At 46.2% G+C, this 14217-nt stretch overlaps 1 pseudogene; it reads left to right on the forward strand.

Annotated features, from left to right (window-relative positions):
• Positions 1-14217, forward strand: part of LOC136004434 (zinc finger protein 469-like) — a 37317-nt pseudogene that overhangs the window by 14890 nt on the left and 8210 nt on the right.

Consider the following 14217-nt stretch of genomic DNA (forward strand, 5'->3'; position numbering starts at 1 on the left):
GTGAGTACTAATGTGGGTATCCAGACTGAGCCTTCCTGCAGACATGCAGCTGTGCAGGTCTCTGGCTGCAGCGAATGCCTGAGCCTGGCACTTGTATTGGAGGGAGCCAGTGACACTGCTTGTGTTCGCTGTGAGCAAATAAATGACCTGCTCAGGCAGGTGGCTGAACTGAGGGAGGATGTTGAAAGGTTGAGAGCCATTAGAGAGTGTGAAAGTGAAATAGATTGGTGGAACCACACCCTAAGGCAAGGGCAGAGGGAAGTGGTTCAACAAGCTATGGATCCCCTTCCCTCCTACCATCAGACAGAAGGAGAGAGCTTAATGGACAAGGATGGATGGAGGGAGGTTCCTCCTCAGAGACGTAAGCGAAAACCCTCACAATCCCTTCCTCCCTCCCAATTGCCCTTGAATAACAGGTACGAGGTCTTGGAAATTCAGGGCCAGGTGAATGGAGATGGTGAGGCAAATGTATCTAGTGAGTCACCCAGGGCTAGTCACTCACCCACATGCCTCAGAACTTCCCCAACCAAGAAGAAAAGAAGAGTAATTGTGGTGGGTGACTCCCTTCTGAGGGGAACAGAAGGGCCCATTTGTCGACCGGATCCACCCCACAGGGAGGTCTGCTGCCTGCCTGGGGCTCGGATTAGAGATGTTAAAAAGAAACTCTCTGAACTGGTGCAGCCGTCTGACTACTACCCACTGCTGGTTTTTCATGTTGGCAGTGACGAAATTATTACGAGGAACGCAAGGGCAATGAAGAGAGACTACAGGGCCCTGGGACGGCTGGTTAAAGGGTCTGGAGCGCAAGTGGTGTTTGCCTCCATACCTGTTGCAAGCGAGGGTGAAGGGATATATAAGAAGACTCTGCAGGTTAATGTATGGCTACGTGACTGGTGCCAAAGGCAGGGGTTTGGGTTTTTCAGTCACGGGCTGCTGTATGGGACACCTGGTTTGCTGGTGACAGGTGGGATACACCAGTCCCAGAGAAGAAAAAGGGTTTTGGGGCAGGAGTTAGCAGGGCTTATTGACAGGGCTTTAAACTAGTTATGAAGGGGGGAGGGGATTTAATTGGGCCTGTTGGGGACAAGCCCAAGAGGAACATGATAGGGATTGAAGGATGGCGGGCTAAGGAGGACTATCAATCTCTTGTTTCACTTGTGGGAAAGGATAGCTTTTTAGACCCTGTCCCACAGGGGAAAAAGGGTACTAGGACTGGCTCCCTGAAATGCCTGTACACCAACGCACGCAGCATGGGGAATAAACAGGAGGAGTTAGAAGTCTGTGTGCAGGCTAAAGGTTATGATCTAGTGGCAATTACAGAGACATGGTGGGACAGTTCACATGACTGGAATGTGGTCATGGATGGCTATGTCCTTTTTAGGAAAGATAGGTCAGCGAAGCGAGGTGGTGGAGTTGCTCTTTACGTGAGAGAGCAACTAGAATGTATTGAGTTCTGTCCGGGGTCGGATGAGGAGCAAGTGGAATGTCTGTGGGTACGAATCAAGGGGCAGACTGGCACGGGTGATACAGTTGTGGGGGTCTATTACAGACCTCCTGATCAGGACGAAGGAGTTGATGAGGCTTTCTACAGGCAACTGGAAGTAGCCTCGCGACTACATGCCTTAGTCGTCGTGGGGGACTTTAACTACCCCGATATTTGCTGGAAGACTCACACAGCCAGTCATTCACAGTCTAGGAGGTTCCTCGAGTGCATTGATGATAATTTCTTAATGCAAATGGTGGACGTACCAACTAGGAGAGCAGCGCTGCTAGATTTAGTACTCGCCAACAAGGAGGGTTTGGTCGAAGTGGTGACGGTCAATGGCAGCCTTGGCTGCAGTGACCATGAGATGGTGGAGTTTAGGATCCTGTGTGGGAGGAATAGAATACCTAGCAAAGCCACAGTTCTGGATTTCCGAAGGGCCAACTTTGGCCTCTTCAGTCAACTGCTAAGGGGAGTCTCATGGGAAAGTGTACTAGGCGGTAAAGGGGCTCAAGATAGTTGGTTAGCATTCAAGGACCGCTTCTTCCAAGCTCAGGATCGGAGCGTCCCAATGAGTAGGAAGTCAAGTAAGGGATCTAGGAGACCGGCGTGGTTAAACAAGGAGCTGCTGGGCAAACTCAAGTGGAAAAGGAGAATCTATGGATTATGTAAGGAGGGGCTGGCCGCTTGGGAGGAATATAGGACAGTTGTTAGAGGATGTAGGGAGGCAATTAGGACAGCTAAGGCCTCCTTGGAACTCAATCTTGCTAGTCGGGTTAAAGACAATAGAAAGGGCTTCTTCAAATACATAGCAAATAAAACTAACACAAGAAGCAATATAGGCCCACTGCTGAACGAAGTGGGTATCCTGGAGACAGAGGATATAAAGAAGGCAGAGGTGCTGAATGCCTTCTTTGCCTCTGTCTTTACTCCTGCAGACTCTCCCCGAGGGCCCCGGATTTCTATAGCCCCAGAAGGAGTCAGGACAAAGGAGGAGTTTGCTTTGGTAGATGAGTATTGGGTTAGGGATCAGCTATGCAAACTGGACATCTGTAAATCGATGGGTCCAGATGGAATGCACCCACGGGTGCTGAGGGAGCTGGCGGAGGTCATTGCTAGGCCACTTTCCATCATCTTTGGTAAGTCGTGGGAAACGGGCGAGGTGCCTGAGGATTGGCGGATGGCAAAGGTCACACCAATCTATAAGAAGGGCAAGAAGGAGGACCCGGGTAATTATAGACCGGTCAGCCTTACCTCCATCCCTGGAAAGATGATGGAACAACTTATTCTTGACTCCATCACTAGGCATATCAAGGATGAGGAGGTCATTAAGAACAGCCAACATGGTTTTATGAGGGGGAAGTCATGTATGACCAACCTTATAGCCTTCTATGAGGAAGTGACTAGGTGGAGGGATGATGGTAGAGCGGTAGATGTAGTTTTTCTTGATTTCAGTAAGGCAGAAAGGAAGGCAGAGAGTTGTGGTCAATGGCGCACTGGAGATATTCAAGGCCCACCTGGACAAGTTCCTGTGTGATGTACTGTAGGTTACCCTGCTCTTGCAGGGGGGTTGGACTAGATGACCTTTTGAGGTCCCTTCCAACCCTTGGGATTCTGTGATTCTGTGATACATACATTACGTCATTTTCCAGAAAGTTCCCTGCATGCGTACAGAATTGTGGTGGTGGTCTCTGAGGGTCGTTTACTTCTTCCAACAATCTTCATCACTTCTGGCAGCCTTTGGAGCACGCGCAGTAGATGCTTATACCAGTTTAATTGGTTCGTTAGCACAGGAGACATAATAATCCCCCTATCCTCCTACTTATCTGTTAGCTTAACTGTAGCCCATCCTGGACACCTGCTATTCCCAGATACTCACAGAATCACAGAATCCCAAGGGTTGGAAGGGACCTAAAAAGATCATCTAGTCCAACCCCCCTGCAAGAGCAGGGTAACCTACAGTACATCACACAGGAACTTGTCCAGGCGGGCCTTGAATATCTCCAGTGTAGGAGACTCCACAACCCCCCTGGGCAACCTGTTCCAGTGCTCTGTCACTCTTACAGTAAAGAAGTTCTTCCTGATGTTAACGTGGAACTTCCTATGTTCCAGTTTACACCCATTGCCCCTTGTCCTATCACTGGATATCACTGAAAAAAGCCTAGCTCCATCATCCTGACACCTACCCTTTACATATTTGTAAACATTGATGAGGTCACCCCTCAGTCTCCTCTTCTCCAAGCTAAAGAGACCCAGCTCCCTCAGCCTCTCCTCATAAGGGAGATGTTCCACTCCCTTAATCATTTTTGTGGCTCTGCGCTGGACTCCTTCCAGCAATTCCCTGTCCTTCTTGAACAGAGGGGCCCAGAACTGGACACAATATTCCAGATGCGGCCTCACCAAGGCTGAGTAGAGGGGGAGGAGAACCTCTCTTGACCTACTAACCACTCCCTTTCTAATGCACCCTAAGATGCCATTTGCCTTCTTGGCCACAAGAGCACATTGCTGGCTCATGGTCATCCTCCTATCCACCAGGACCCCCAGGTCCCTTTCCCCTTCGCTACTTTCCAGCAGGTCAACCCCCAACCTGTACTGGTACATGGGGTTGTTCTTCCCCAGATGCAAGACTCTACACTTGCCCTTGTTAAATTTCATCAAGTTTCTCCCCACCCAACTCTCCAGCCTGTCCAGGTCTCGCTGAATGGCAGCACAGTCCTCTGGTGTGTCAGCCACTCCTCCCAATTTTGTGTCATCAGCAAACTTGCTGAGGGTGCACTCAGTTCCCTCATCCAGGTCATTGATGAAAATATTAAACAGCACCGGTCCCAGCACCAACCCCTGAGGAACTCCACTAGTCACAGACCTCCAGCTAGATTCTGCGCCATTGACCACAACTCTCTGCCTTCTTCCTTTCAACCAGTTCTCGATCCACCTCACTACTTGATCGCCAAGCCCACACTTCTTTAGCTTATCTATGAGGATGCTGTGGGAGACAGTATCAAATGCCTTACTGAAATCAAGAAAAACTACATCTACCGCTCTACCATCATCCCTCCACCTACTCACTTCCTCATAGAAGGCTATAAGGTTGGTCATACATGACTTCCCCCTCATAAAACCATGTTGGCTGTTCTTAATGACCTCCTCATCCTTGATATGCCTAGTGATGGAGTCAAGAATAAGTTGTTCCATCATCTTTCCAGGGATGGAGGTAAGGCTGACCGGTCTATAATTACCCGGGTCCTCCTTCTTGCCCTTCTTATAGATTGGTGTGACCTTTGCCATCCGCCAATCCTCAGGCACCTCGCCCGTTTCCCACGACTTACCAAAGATGATGGAAAGTGGCCTAGCAATGACCTCCGCCAGCTCCCTCAGCACCCGTGGGTGCATTCCATCTGGACCCATCGATTTACAGATGTCCAGTTTGCATAGCTGATCCCTAACCCAATCCTCATCTACCAAAGCAAACTCCTCCTTTGTCCTGACTCCTTCTGGGGCTATAGAAATCCGGGGCCCTCGGGGAGAGTCTGCAGGAGTAAAGACAGAGGCAAAGAAGGCATTCAGCACCTCTGCCTTCTTTATATCCTCTGTCTCCAGGGTACCCACTTCGTTCAGCAGTGGGCCTATATTGCCTCTTGTGTTAATTTTATTTGCTATGTATTTGAAGAAGCCCTTTCTATTGTCTTTAACCCGACTAGCAAGATTGAGTTCCAAGGAGGCCTTAGCTGTCCTAATTGCCTCCCTACATCCTCTAACAACTGTCCTATATTCCTCCCAAGCGGCCAGCCCCTCCTTACATAATCCATAGATTCTCCTTTTCCACTTGAGTTTGCCCAGCAGCTCCTTGTTTAACCACGCCGGTCTCCTAGATCCCTTACTTGATTTCCTACTCATTGGGACGCTCCGATCCTGAGCTTGGAAGAAGCGGTCCTTGAATGCTAACCAACTATCTTGAGCCCCTTTACCGCCTAGTACACTTTCCCATGAGACTCCCCTTAGCAGTTGACTGAAGAGGCCAAAGTTGGCCCTTCGGAAATCCAGAACTGTGGCTTTGCTAGGTATTCTATTCCTCCCACACAGGATCCTAAACTCCACCATCTCATGGTCACTGCAGCCAAGGCTGCCATTGACCGTCACCACTTCGACCAAACCCTCCTTGTTGGCGAGTACTAAATCTAGCAGCGCTGCTCTCCTAGTTGGTACGTCCACCATTTGCATTAAGAAATTATCATCAATGCACTCGAGGAACCTCCTAGACTGTGAATGACTGGCTGTGTGAGTCTTCCAGCAAATATCGGGGTAGTTAAAGTCCCCCACGACGACTAAGGCATGTAGTCGCGAGGCTACTTCCAGTTGCCTGTAGAAAGCCTCATCAACTCCTTCGTCCTGATCAGGAGGTCTGTAATAGACCCCCACAACTGTATCACCCGTGCCAGTCTGCCCCTTGATTCGTACCCACAGACATTCCACTTGCTCCTCATCCGACCCCGGACAGAACTCAATACATTCTAGTTGCTCTCTCACATAAAGAGCAACTCCACCACCTCGCTTCGCTGACCTATCTTTCCTAAAAAGGACATAGCCATCCATGACCACATTCCAGTCATGTGAACTGTCCCACCATGTCTCTGTAATTGCCAATAGATCATAACCTTTAGCCCGCACACAGACTTCTAACTCCTCCTGTTTATTCCCCATGCTGCGTGAGTTGGTGTACAGGCATTTCAGGGAGCCAGTCCTAGTACCCTTTTTCCCCTGCGGGACAAAGTCTTAAAAGCTATCCTTTCCCACAAGTGAAACAAGAGATTGTTTCATCCTCCTTAGCCCGCCATCCTTCAATCCCTAGCATGTTCCTCTTGGGCTTGTCCCCAACAGGCCCAGTTAAATCCCCTCCCCCCTTCATAACTAGTTTAAAGCCCTGTCAATAAGCCCTGCTAACTCCTGCCCCAAAACCCTTTTTCTTCTCTGGGACTGGTGTATCCCGCCTGTCACCAGCAAACCAGGTGTCCCATACAGCAGCCCGTGACTGAAAAACCCAAACCCCTGCCTTTGGCACCAGTCACGTAGCCATACATTAACCTGCAGAGTCTTCTTATATATCCCTTCACCCTCGCTTGCAACAGGTATGGAGGCAAACACCACTTGCGCTCCAGACCCTTTAACCAGCCGTCCCAGTGCCCTGAAGTCTCTCTTCATTGCCCTTACGTTCCTCGTAATAATTTTGTCACTGCCAACCTGAAAAACCAGCAGCGGATAGTAGTCAGACGGCTGCACCAATTCAGAGAGTTTCTTTTTAACATCTCTAATCCGAGCCCCAGGCAGGCAGCAGACCTCCCTGTGGGGTGGATCCGGTCGACAAATGGGCCCTTCTGTTCCCCTCAGAAGGGAGTCACCCACCACAATTACTCTTCTTTTCTTCTTGGTTGGGGAAGTTCTGAGGCATGGGGATGAGTGACTAGCCCTGGGTGACCCACTAGATAAATTTGCCTCACCATCGCCATTCACCTGGCCCTGAATTTCCAAGACCTCGTACCTGTTATTCAAGGGCAATTGGGAGGGAGGAAGGGATTGTGAGGGTTTTCACTTACCTCTCTGAGGAGGAACCTCCCTCCATCCATCCTTGTCCATTAAGCTCTCCTTCTGTCTGATGGTAGGAGGGAAGGGGATCCATAGCTTGTTGAACCACTTCCCTCTGCCCTTGCCTTAGGGTGTGGTTCCACCAATCTATTTCACTTTCACACTCTCTAATAGCTCTCAACCTTTCTACCTCCTCCCTCAGTTCAGCCACCTGCCTGAGCAGGTCATTTATTTGCTCACAGCGAACACAAGCAGTGTCACTGGCTCCCTCCAATACAAGTGCCAGGCTCAGGCATTCGCTGCAGCCAGAGACCTGCACAGCTGCATGTCTGCAGGAAGGCTCAGTCTGGATACCCACATTAGTACTCACTACAGCTTTCGATCGTGTTGTAACCATGACCTATCTGGTCAATCAATCCGTCTACGTCTCTCAGCACTCCTTCCCCCTCCTGTACTCCAGGCGAGTCCTCTCAATGAGGCGGATGGAACGCTTCCCTACCCGCTCCCCTGCCGGCTCGCCTGCCCGCGCGAACTGCCGCGCAAACTGCCTCGACCCTCTGCCTCGACGCTCTCTGTTTGCCGGCTCTGTTGCGCAAACTGCCTCGACCCTCTGCCTCGACGCTCTCTGTTTGCCGGCTCTGTTCGCCGCGCTCCCTGGGAAGGTTTTTTAGCCACTCCCAGCTGGTGCCACTCCTCCTGGCTCCGCCCCCTGTGAGTCAGCCCCTCGCGGGAGCTGAGCTTCCGAGTCCTGGGCAAGTCCTGTTGAGGACTTGAGGCTCCCTCCTCAGTGGCTCTTGTCGCTCTGAGGTGAGGCTCCTGGACGCTGATCTCTCCCCTCTCCGCTCCGGTGTTGCAGGCGTCCTCTCTCAAGCTACTCACCTCAGCAACTGATCGAGAGTGGCCGTTGATGGCCGGTTTGAATCTGACACTGAGCCTCCTGGCCCAGGGACTATATAAGGACAGCTTGTGGAGCAACAGAGAGACACACGTTAGGAGGAGCTATCCCCCGTGTCTCCCGGTGCCTCAATAAAGAAAGCTTGTCAACTTGAAAACTTTGTTGGCAAGTTTGTTCCTGGAGTTTTCTCCGAATCAATCTGGCCACCCAGGTGGGACCCTCTCTGCTCGGCTGCAGGAACCGCTGAGGACAGGGATCCCTAGGGCCCTCGAGAATTTTTCCCAGAGGGACCCCTCGACTCATTCGGATCACTGCAGGAGCAGACAAGGACCTTCTTCATAAAAGGTATTCTTTTCTTTTGTATGGTCTGTAAGGTGCAGGGGGCATCTTGCATAAAGACTGCATTGGTAATTCGGTTGGTTTGGTAAGCGTACGCAAGGTTTGGAAGCCTTCCGTAAATCGAGATAGGAAATCTGGTCGGTAAAGGCGTATACCCGGCTGCTAGCGTCCGTTTGGTATACACCCACAAGAAGCAGGGGGCATCTTGTGGTTTGGGTCCTACAAGGCGCAGGGGGTGTCTTGTGGAAATGATTTTGGATCTTGTTGGTATTTGATTTATTTTGTGGCTTGTTACATTAAGGATTTTGGTCGTGTGCTTTGGTATTGGTGACAGGATGCTATAACTGTGTTATTAACTGTTGTTTGTTTGATAGAATTTTAGTCTCTGTCTCCAGTGTTGTAACTGTGTGGAGTGTGTCTGTGGGATCCCGTGTGTGTGTGTGAATGTGAGACTGATAATGGAAAGTCAGCAGAGTGAAGAGATCTTGAAAAAGAGTCTTTTAGGGAGCATTTTGGCACACTGGAAGTAACTTGGAGGGTCTCCTGGGGGCTTGGTAAATAAGAAAACATTGGTAAAATCTTGTAACCGATGGTGGCCTTTGTATATTTTGGAAAATCAGGGAAAATGGCCTGAAAATGGAACTCTGAACTATAATACATTGTTACAATTAATGTTGTTTTGAGGTGGCAAGGAGAATGGGATGAAGTAATGTATGCAGATATGTTTTTCACTTTAAGAAACCACGTGGAGTGAGAGACTGAATGCAGAATTAATATAGCCCCGCCAGATCCCTTAATTTTCGCTTTGGAAAAGGACAGGGAAAAACTGAAAGTTAAGATGGAGATGTGTTGTTCAGCCTGTGATATTGGGGAAAGATGTTTAAAGTTAAAAAACAGTAATCAGGAAGATAGGTTGGAAAATTATGTGTCACAGGTACCTCTGAGAGGAGCACCCTCTGCACCTGTCCTATCTGATATTGATAAGGAGGAAGAGATTGCTGTTACTGGCAAAAAGCGGCAGATTCCCATTCAGAGTTAAGAAAGGGTTAAAGCAGAAGTGCTGTTGCAGAGGCAGGCATCTGCAGCCCCTGCAGAGCAGGGTGAGCAACTGTGAGAGAAAAAAAAAAAAAAGGGAAAACCAAGGGGGAAAGGAGGGGAGCTCGAGCAGCTCCTGTGTTTGAGCCTGGGAGGAGGGATGTCGGGCAGAGGTGGGGGAGTGGGCTCTTCTTCTGTGGAAGCGGATCGGTGTGTGTGCTATGGGGAGTTTGGACATTGGTAGTGAGACTGCCCTGGGTGGGGGGGCAGTGCCATGGGGTGGCTCTGGTGACTGAATTGCAACTAGACTGACGGGGACCTGGGGAATATACCCTACTAGATCCACTGGTTAAATTAAAACTAGGGACTTGAGGAAATAAAGTGGAATTTTAGTGATTACAGGAGCAAGTTATTTGGTATTAAATCAGAGAGAAAAGAACTCGTTACGGATATGGGAGCTACTGGCCACCAGGAAAAAAAAAAAAAGGAAAAAGGAGAGAGGCATTCTTTCTGAAGCCTTTAAAGTACAAATTGGGAAAATAAATAGGAATGAATAAATTTTTATGCATGCCAAATTCTCTAAAATCTTTATTAGGGCAAGAAGCAACATTTAAAGAAGACAAAATGGAATTTAGAGTTAAAAATAATCAATTAATTGCAGTTTTGAGTTTATCTGTAATTCAGCAGAAAAGCAAACAGGAGGACCTCCCTGAAACAGAAGAAAACCTTAATCAGGTATATCTAGGAGTATGGGCATCTGAAGTTCCAGGTAAGGTGAAAAATGCTTTGCCTCTGAAAGTGTAAATAAAAAAGGGGGGGGCTTGCTCAATTAGAATAAAACAATATCCCTTAAAATTAGAAGATCAAAGGGAATCAACAATCACTGATAAATTTTAAAATATAGATTATTAATTGAATGTGAATTGGAATATAACACTCCTATCTGGACAGTAAAGGAATATGATGGGAAAAGTTGCAGATTGGTTCAAGATCTCAGGGCAATCAACAAAACAGCAGAGGATATTTGTCCAGTAGTAGCTAATTTGTAGGACTTATTGACTAAATTGAAGAATAATCAGAAATTGTTTGCCGTCCTGGATTTGAAGGACGCTTTCTTTTGCTTACCATTGGCCAAAGAAAGCCAAAGTTATTTGCTTTTGAATGGGAAAATCCTGACACAGGAAGGGAAACTCAATTAACTTGGACAGCATTACCTAAAGAGTTTAAAACAGTCCAGCAATGTTTGGAAATCAACTAGCATGAGAACTAGAATCATGGAAGCCACCTACTCAGACGGGACTCTGTTACAATATGTGGATGAGCTATTAATTGCTACAGAAACAAAGGCAGAATGTATCCAGTGGACAGTGGAATTATTACATTTTCTGGGACTGAATGGTTATCGAGTATCCAAATGAAAGGCCTAACTAATCCAAACCTGAGTTTCCTACCTAGGATATGAAATAGCAGGAGGACAGACAGAACTTGGAGCTGCTAGAAAAGAAGCCATTTGTCAGACTCCATGACCATCGACCATCAAGGAGCTCCGGGCATTCCCGGGAATGACCGGGATTCCTGGGAATGACCGGATTTGTGCAGACTTTGGATCCATGATTATGGTGTTCTGGTAAGACCACTATATGAACTGTTGAAAGGAAACCCTCCCTCTTTAAAATGGACTGAAAAATTTAAAAACAGAGCTAATGAGAGCTGCAACTCTGTGGCTTCCGGATGTGACTAAATCCTTTAGGCTATATTCCTATGAAGAACAGAGAATAGCTTTGGGGGTCCTTGCTCAGAAACTAGGACCATACAGAAAGGCAGTGGCATATTTTTCAAAAAACTGGCTGAAGCGAGCAAAGGATGGCCCGGATGCCTAAGGGCTGTGGCGGCGGTTGTCATGAATATTGAAGATGCTCGCAAATTCACCTTGGGACAGAAGATTACTGTGCTAGTGTCCCATGTGGTATCAGCAGTCCTGGAAAAGAAAGGAGCCCACTGGTTATCTCCTTCATGGTTTTTAAAATACCAGGCCACCCTTGTGGAACGGGATGATATAGAAATTGTGGTCACTAATGTTGTGAATCCAGCATCCTTTTTGCAGGAACAACTGACAGAACTACTAACACACAACTGCTTGGCCACCATAGAGACTGTGTATTTGAGCCGACCAGACTTGAAAGAAAAACCTCTGGAAGGTGCTTATTCATGGTTTACTGAGGTAGTAGCTTCATGAACGAAAGCAGGTGAACGAAAGGTAGGATATGTCATTACCACCACTTCACAGGTAATAGAAGCTAAACCTTTACCTGCAAACACCTCTGCCCAGAAGGCAGAAATAATAACATTAATGAGATCCCTGGAACTGGCTGAAGATAAAAGGATAAATATTTGGACTGATTCTAAATACGCATTTGGTGTGGTCTATGCACATGGTGCTATCTGGAAAGAGCAAGGACTTTTGAACACACAAGGGAAACAGATTAAACATGCTACAGAAATTCTACAATTACTAGAAGCTGTTCAGCTACCTGAAGAAGTAGCTATTATGTACTGTAAAGGACATCAAGGTGACTGATCAGGAAATTGGAAATAATTTGGCTGATTTTGAAGCCAAACGAGCAGCTGAACAATCTAAAATCATGTTCTTAATCCCTGATGGCAAACTAACAATTGAGAAATCTAAACCTAGGTATTCAAAAGAGGATAGAAAATTGTTTCAAGATCTAAAAGGACAGGAAAATAAAGAGGGTGGGGTTCAGATACCTGATGGGAGAATTGCAATCCCCTATAACCAACTCTGGAAGTTAGTTCAGGAGGAACATAATAAAACTCATTGTGATAGTAACTCTTTGTATAAACACTTAAACAAACAAATTGTAGGAAGAAATCTATATACTATAGTTCAATTAGCGGCAAAACAATGTCAGCTGTGTCTTAAGAATAATCCTAAAACTGAAAATAGAAATTAAATTGGGACAATTGTGAGAGGAAGTTATCTGGGACAGCAGTGGCAAACAGATTTTTCTGAATTATCAAGAAAAGAAGGTTATCGATATTTGTTGGTGTTAAAGGATACTTTTTCAGGCTGGCCAGAAGCATACCCTTGTAGGATAAATAATGCAAGACAAGTGATTAAAATATTATTTAACGAGATCATACCTCATTTTGGAGTACCAGAGACAATTTCTTCAGACCGAGGTTAACACTTTAGTGCAAAATTGTTACAAGAAATTAGGAAAAAATTTGAAATTGATTGGCAGCTACATGATCCATACAGGCCTCAGGCCAGTGGGCAAGTAGAAAAGATGAACCATCTGATTAAACAGATTAGTAAAATATGTCAGGAAACAAATTTATATTGGTACCAAGCTTTACCACTGGCTCAATTAAGAATTCGAACTAAACCTTGGTCAAAAGAAGAGGTTAGCCCATTTGAGATTTTGTATGGAAGACCATATCAGTCCCAGTTTAAAGGAGAAAGTCTTCAGGAAGTGGGGGAAGGCTATCTCTGACAGTTTCTGATCCATCTGGGAAAACAGTTGGAGGAGATAAATAAGAGAACAGTAGGGACAAGAGCAAGAGGTCTGGATTATCTGATTCACCCTTTCAGATCTGGAGACTGGGTTTATGTTAAGAATTTTTCCGGAGATCCTCTACAGGAAAAGTGGAGCGGACCGTACCAGAGATTACTGACCACCTTTACAGCAGTGAAGATAAAGGAACAACCTGCTTGAATACATTACTCAAGAATAAAGAAAGCACCAGAGCCAGAGAAGACATGGCAGGTCAAACCGTCAGGACCCTTGCGTATGAAATCTCATAATTTGGACTCATGTGATAACTGGAGCAAAAGCTTGGGACCAGAACTTTTACCTGAAATTAGTGCAGAATGTCACTAAGGTTATTAATCGTAGTGACTGTTGGGTGTGTGCACAGTTGCCTAAATCAGGAGAAAGCCTGGATCTCCCATTAATTGGAGATCCAATTCCTAACACTGTCTCATGGACAAAGGTTAAAATTTGGATGTATTACACCGGGAATCAGGGTAGGAGATCATGCTTGTTTAAGTGCCACAGAGGTAGGTCACCATTCAAATTGCAATCACACTACTAATATAGATGGTATCATAGTTCAGTGGTGGCCCATTCCTAAAGGGAAAGGATGGTATTGGTTATGTGGAGAAAATGCTTATAAGACTCTAGCCCCTAACTAGAAGGGGGCAAGCACCTTAGGTGCTGTAATACCCAATTTTGCTAAACAGATTAAGTAAGGGTTTAACCCTATTACTGAACAGCACACTGCATTTCATAGTTTTGTAAGAGGGCTAATTTCATCTTTGGGAATAAGTGAATTATAAATTATAAATATCTCAGCAACCATAGAGGAAATGGAAAATAAAAACATTGATATAATCCAGGCAGAATGAGAGATAACTAGCCTATCTAAGGTGGTATTACAAAACCGAATGGCACTAGACATGTTATTGACATCACAAGGAGGGGTTTGTTCCAGAATCAGTGAAAGCTGTTGCTCCTATATAGACCAAACTGGCAGAATTGAAACAGATCTGGAGGAAATTTGGAAAGAAACTAAGATATTTCATGAAATGGCCATGGATGACACCTCCTGGGGTTTTGAAAAAAAAAAAATATGGAAAATGTTAACTTCATGGTTACCTGATCTCTCCTGGTTGAGGCAACTGGTTGCAGGTATATTGGTGTTAATTATTTTAATACTGATTACTTGTGGTATAATACAATGTTCTCTCTGGTGTTGTAAATGCTATGATAAATTATGAAGACTGGAAAAGAAGTGAAATTAAGCACCAAGTAGAAAAGGGAAATTATTTCAAAAGACTTTTGATGGTAATGGTAATATATAAAAT

The sequence above is a fragment of the Lathamus discolor genome, chromosome W, assembly GCF_037157495.1.
Source record: "Lathamus discolor isolate bLatDis1 chromosome W, bLatDis1.hap1, whole genome shotgun sequence".
In the NCBI taxonomy this organism is placed as follows: Eukaryota; Metazoa; Chordata; class Aves; order Psittaciformes; family Psittacidae; genus Lathamus; species Lathamus discolor.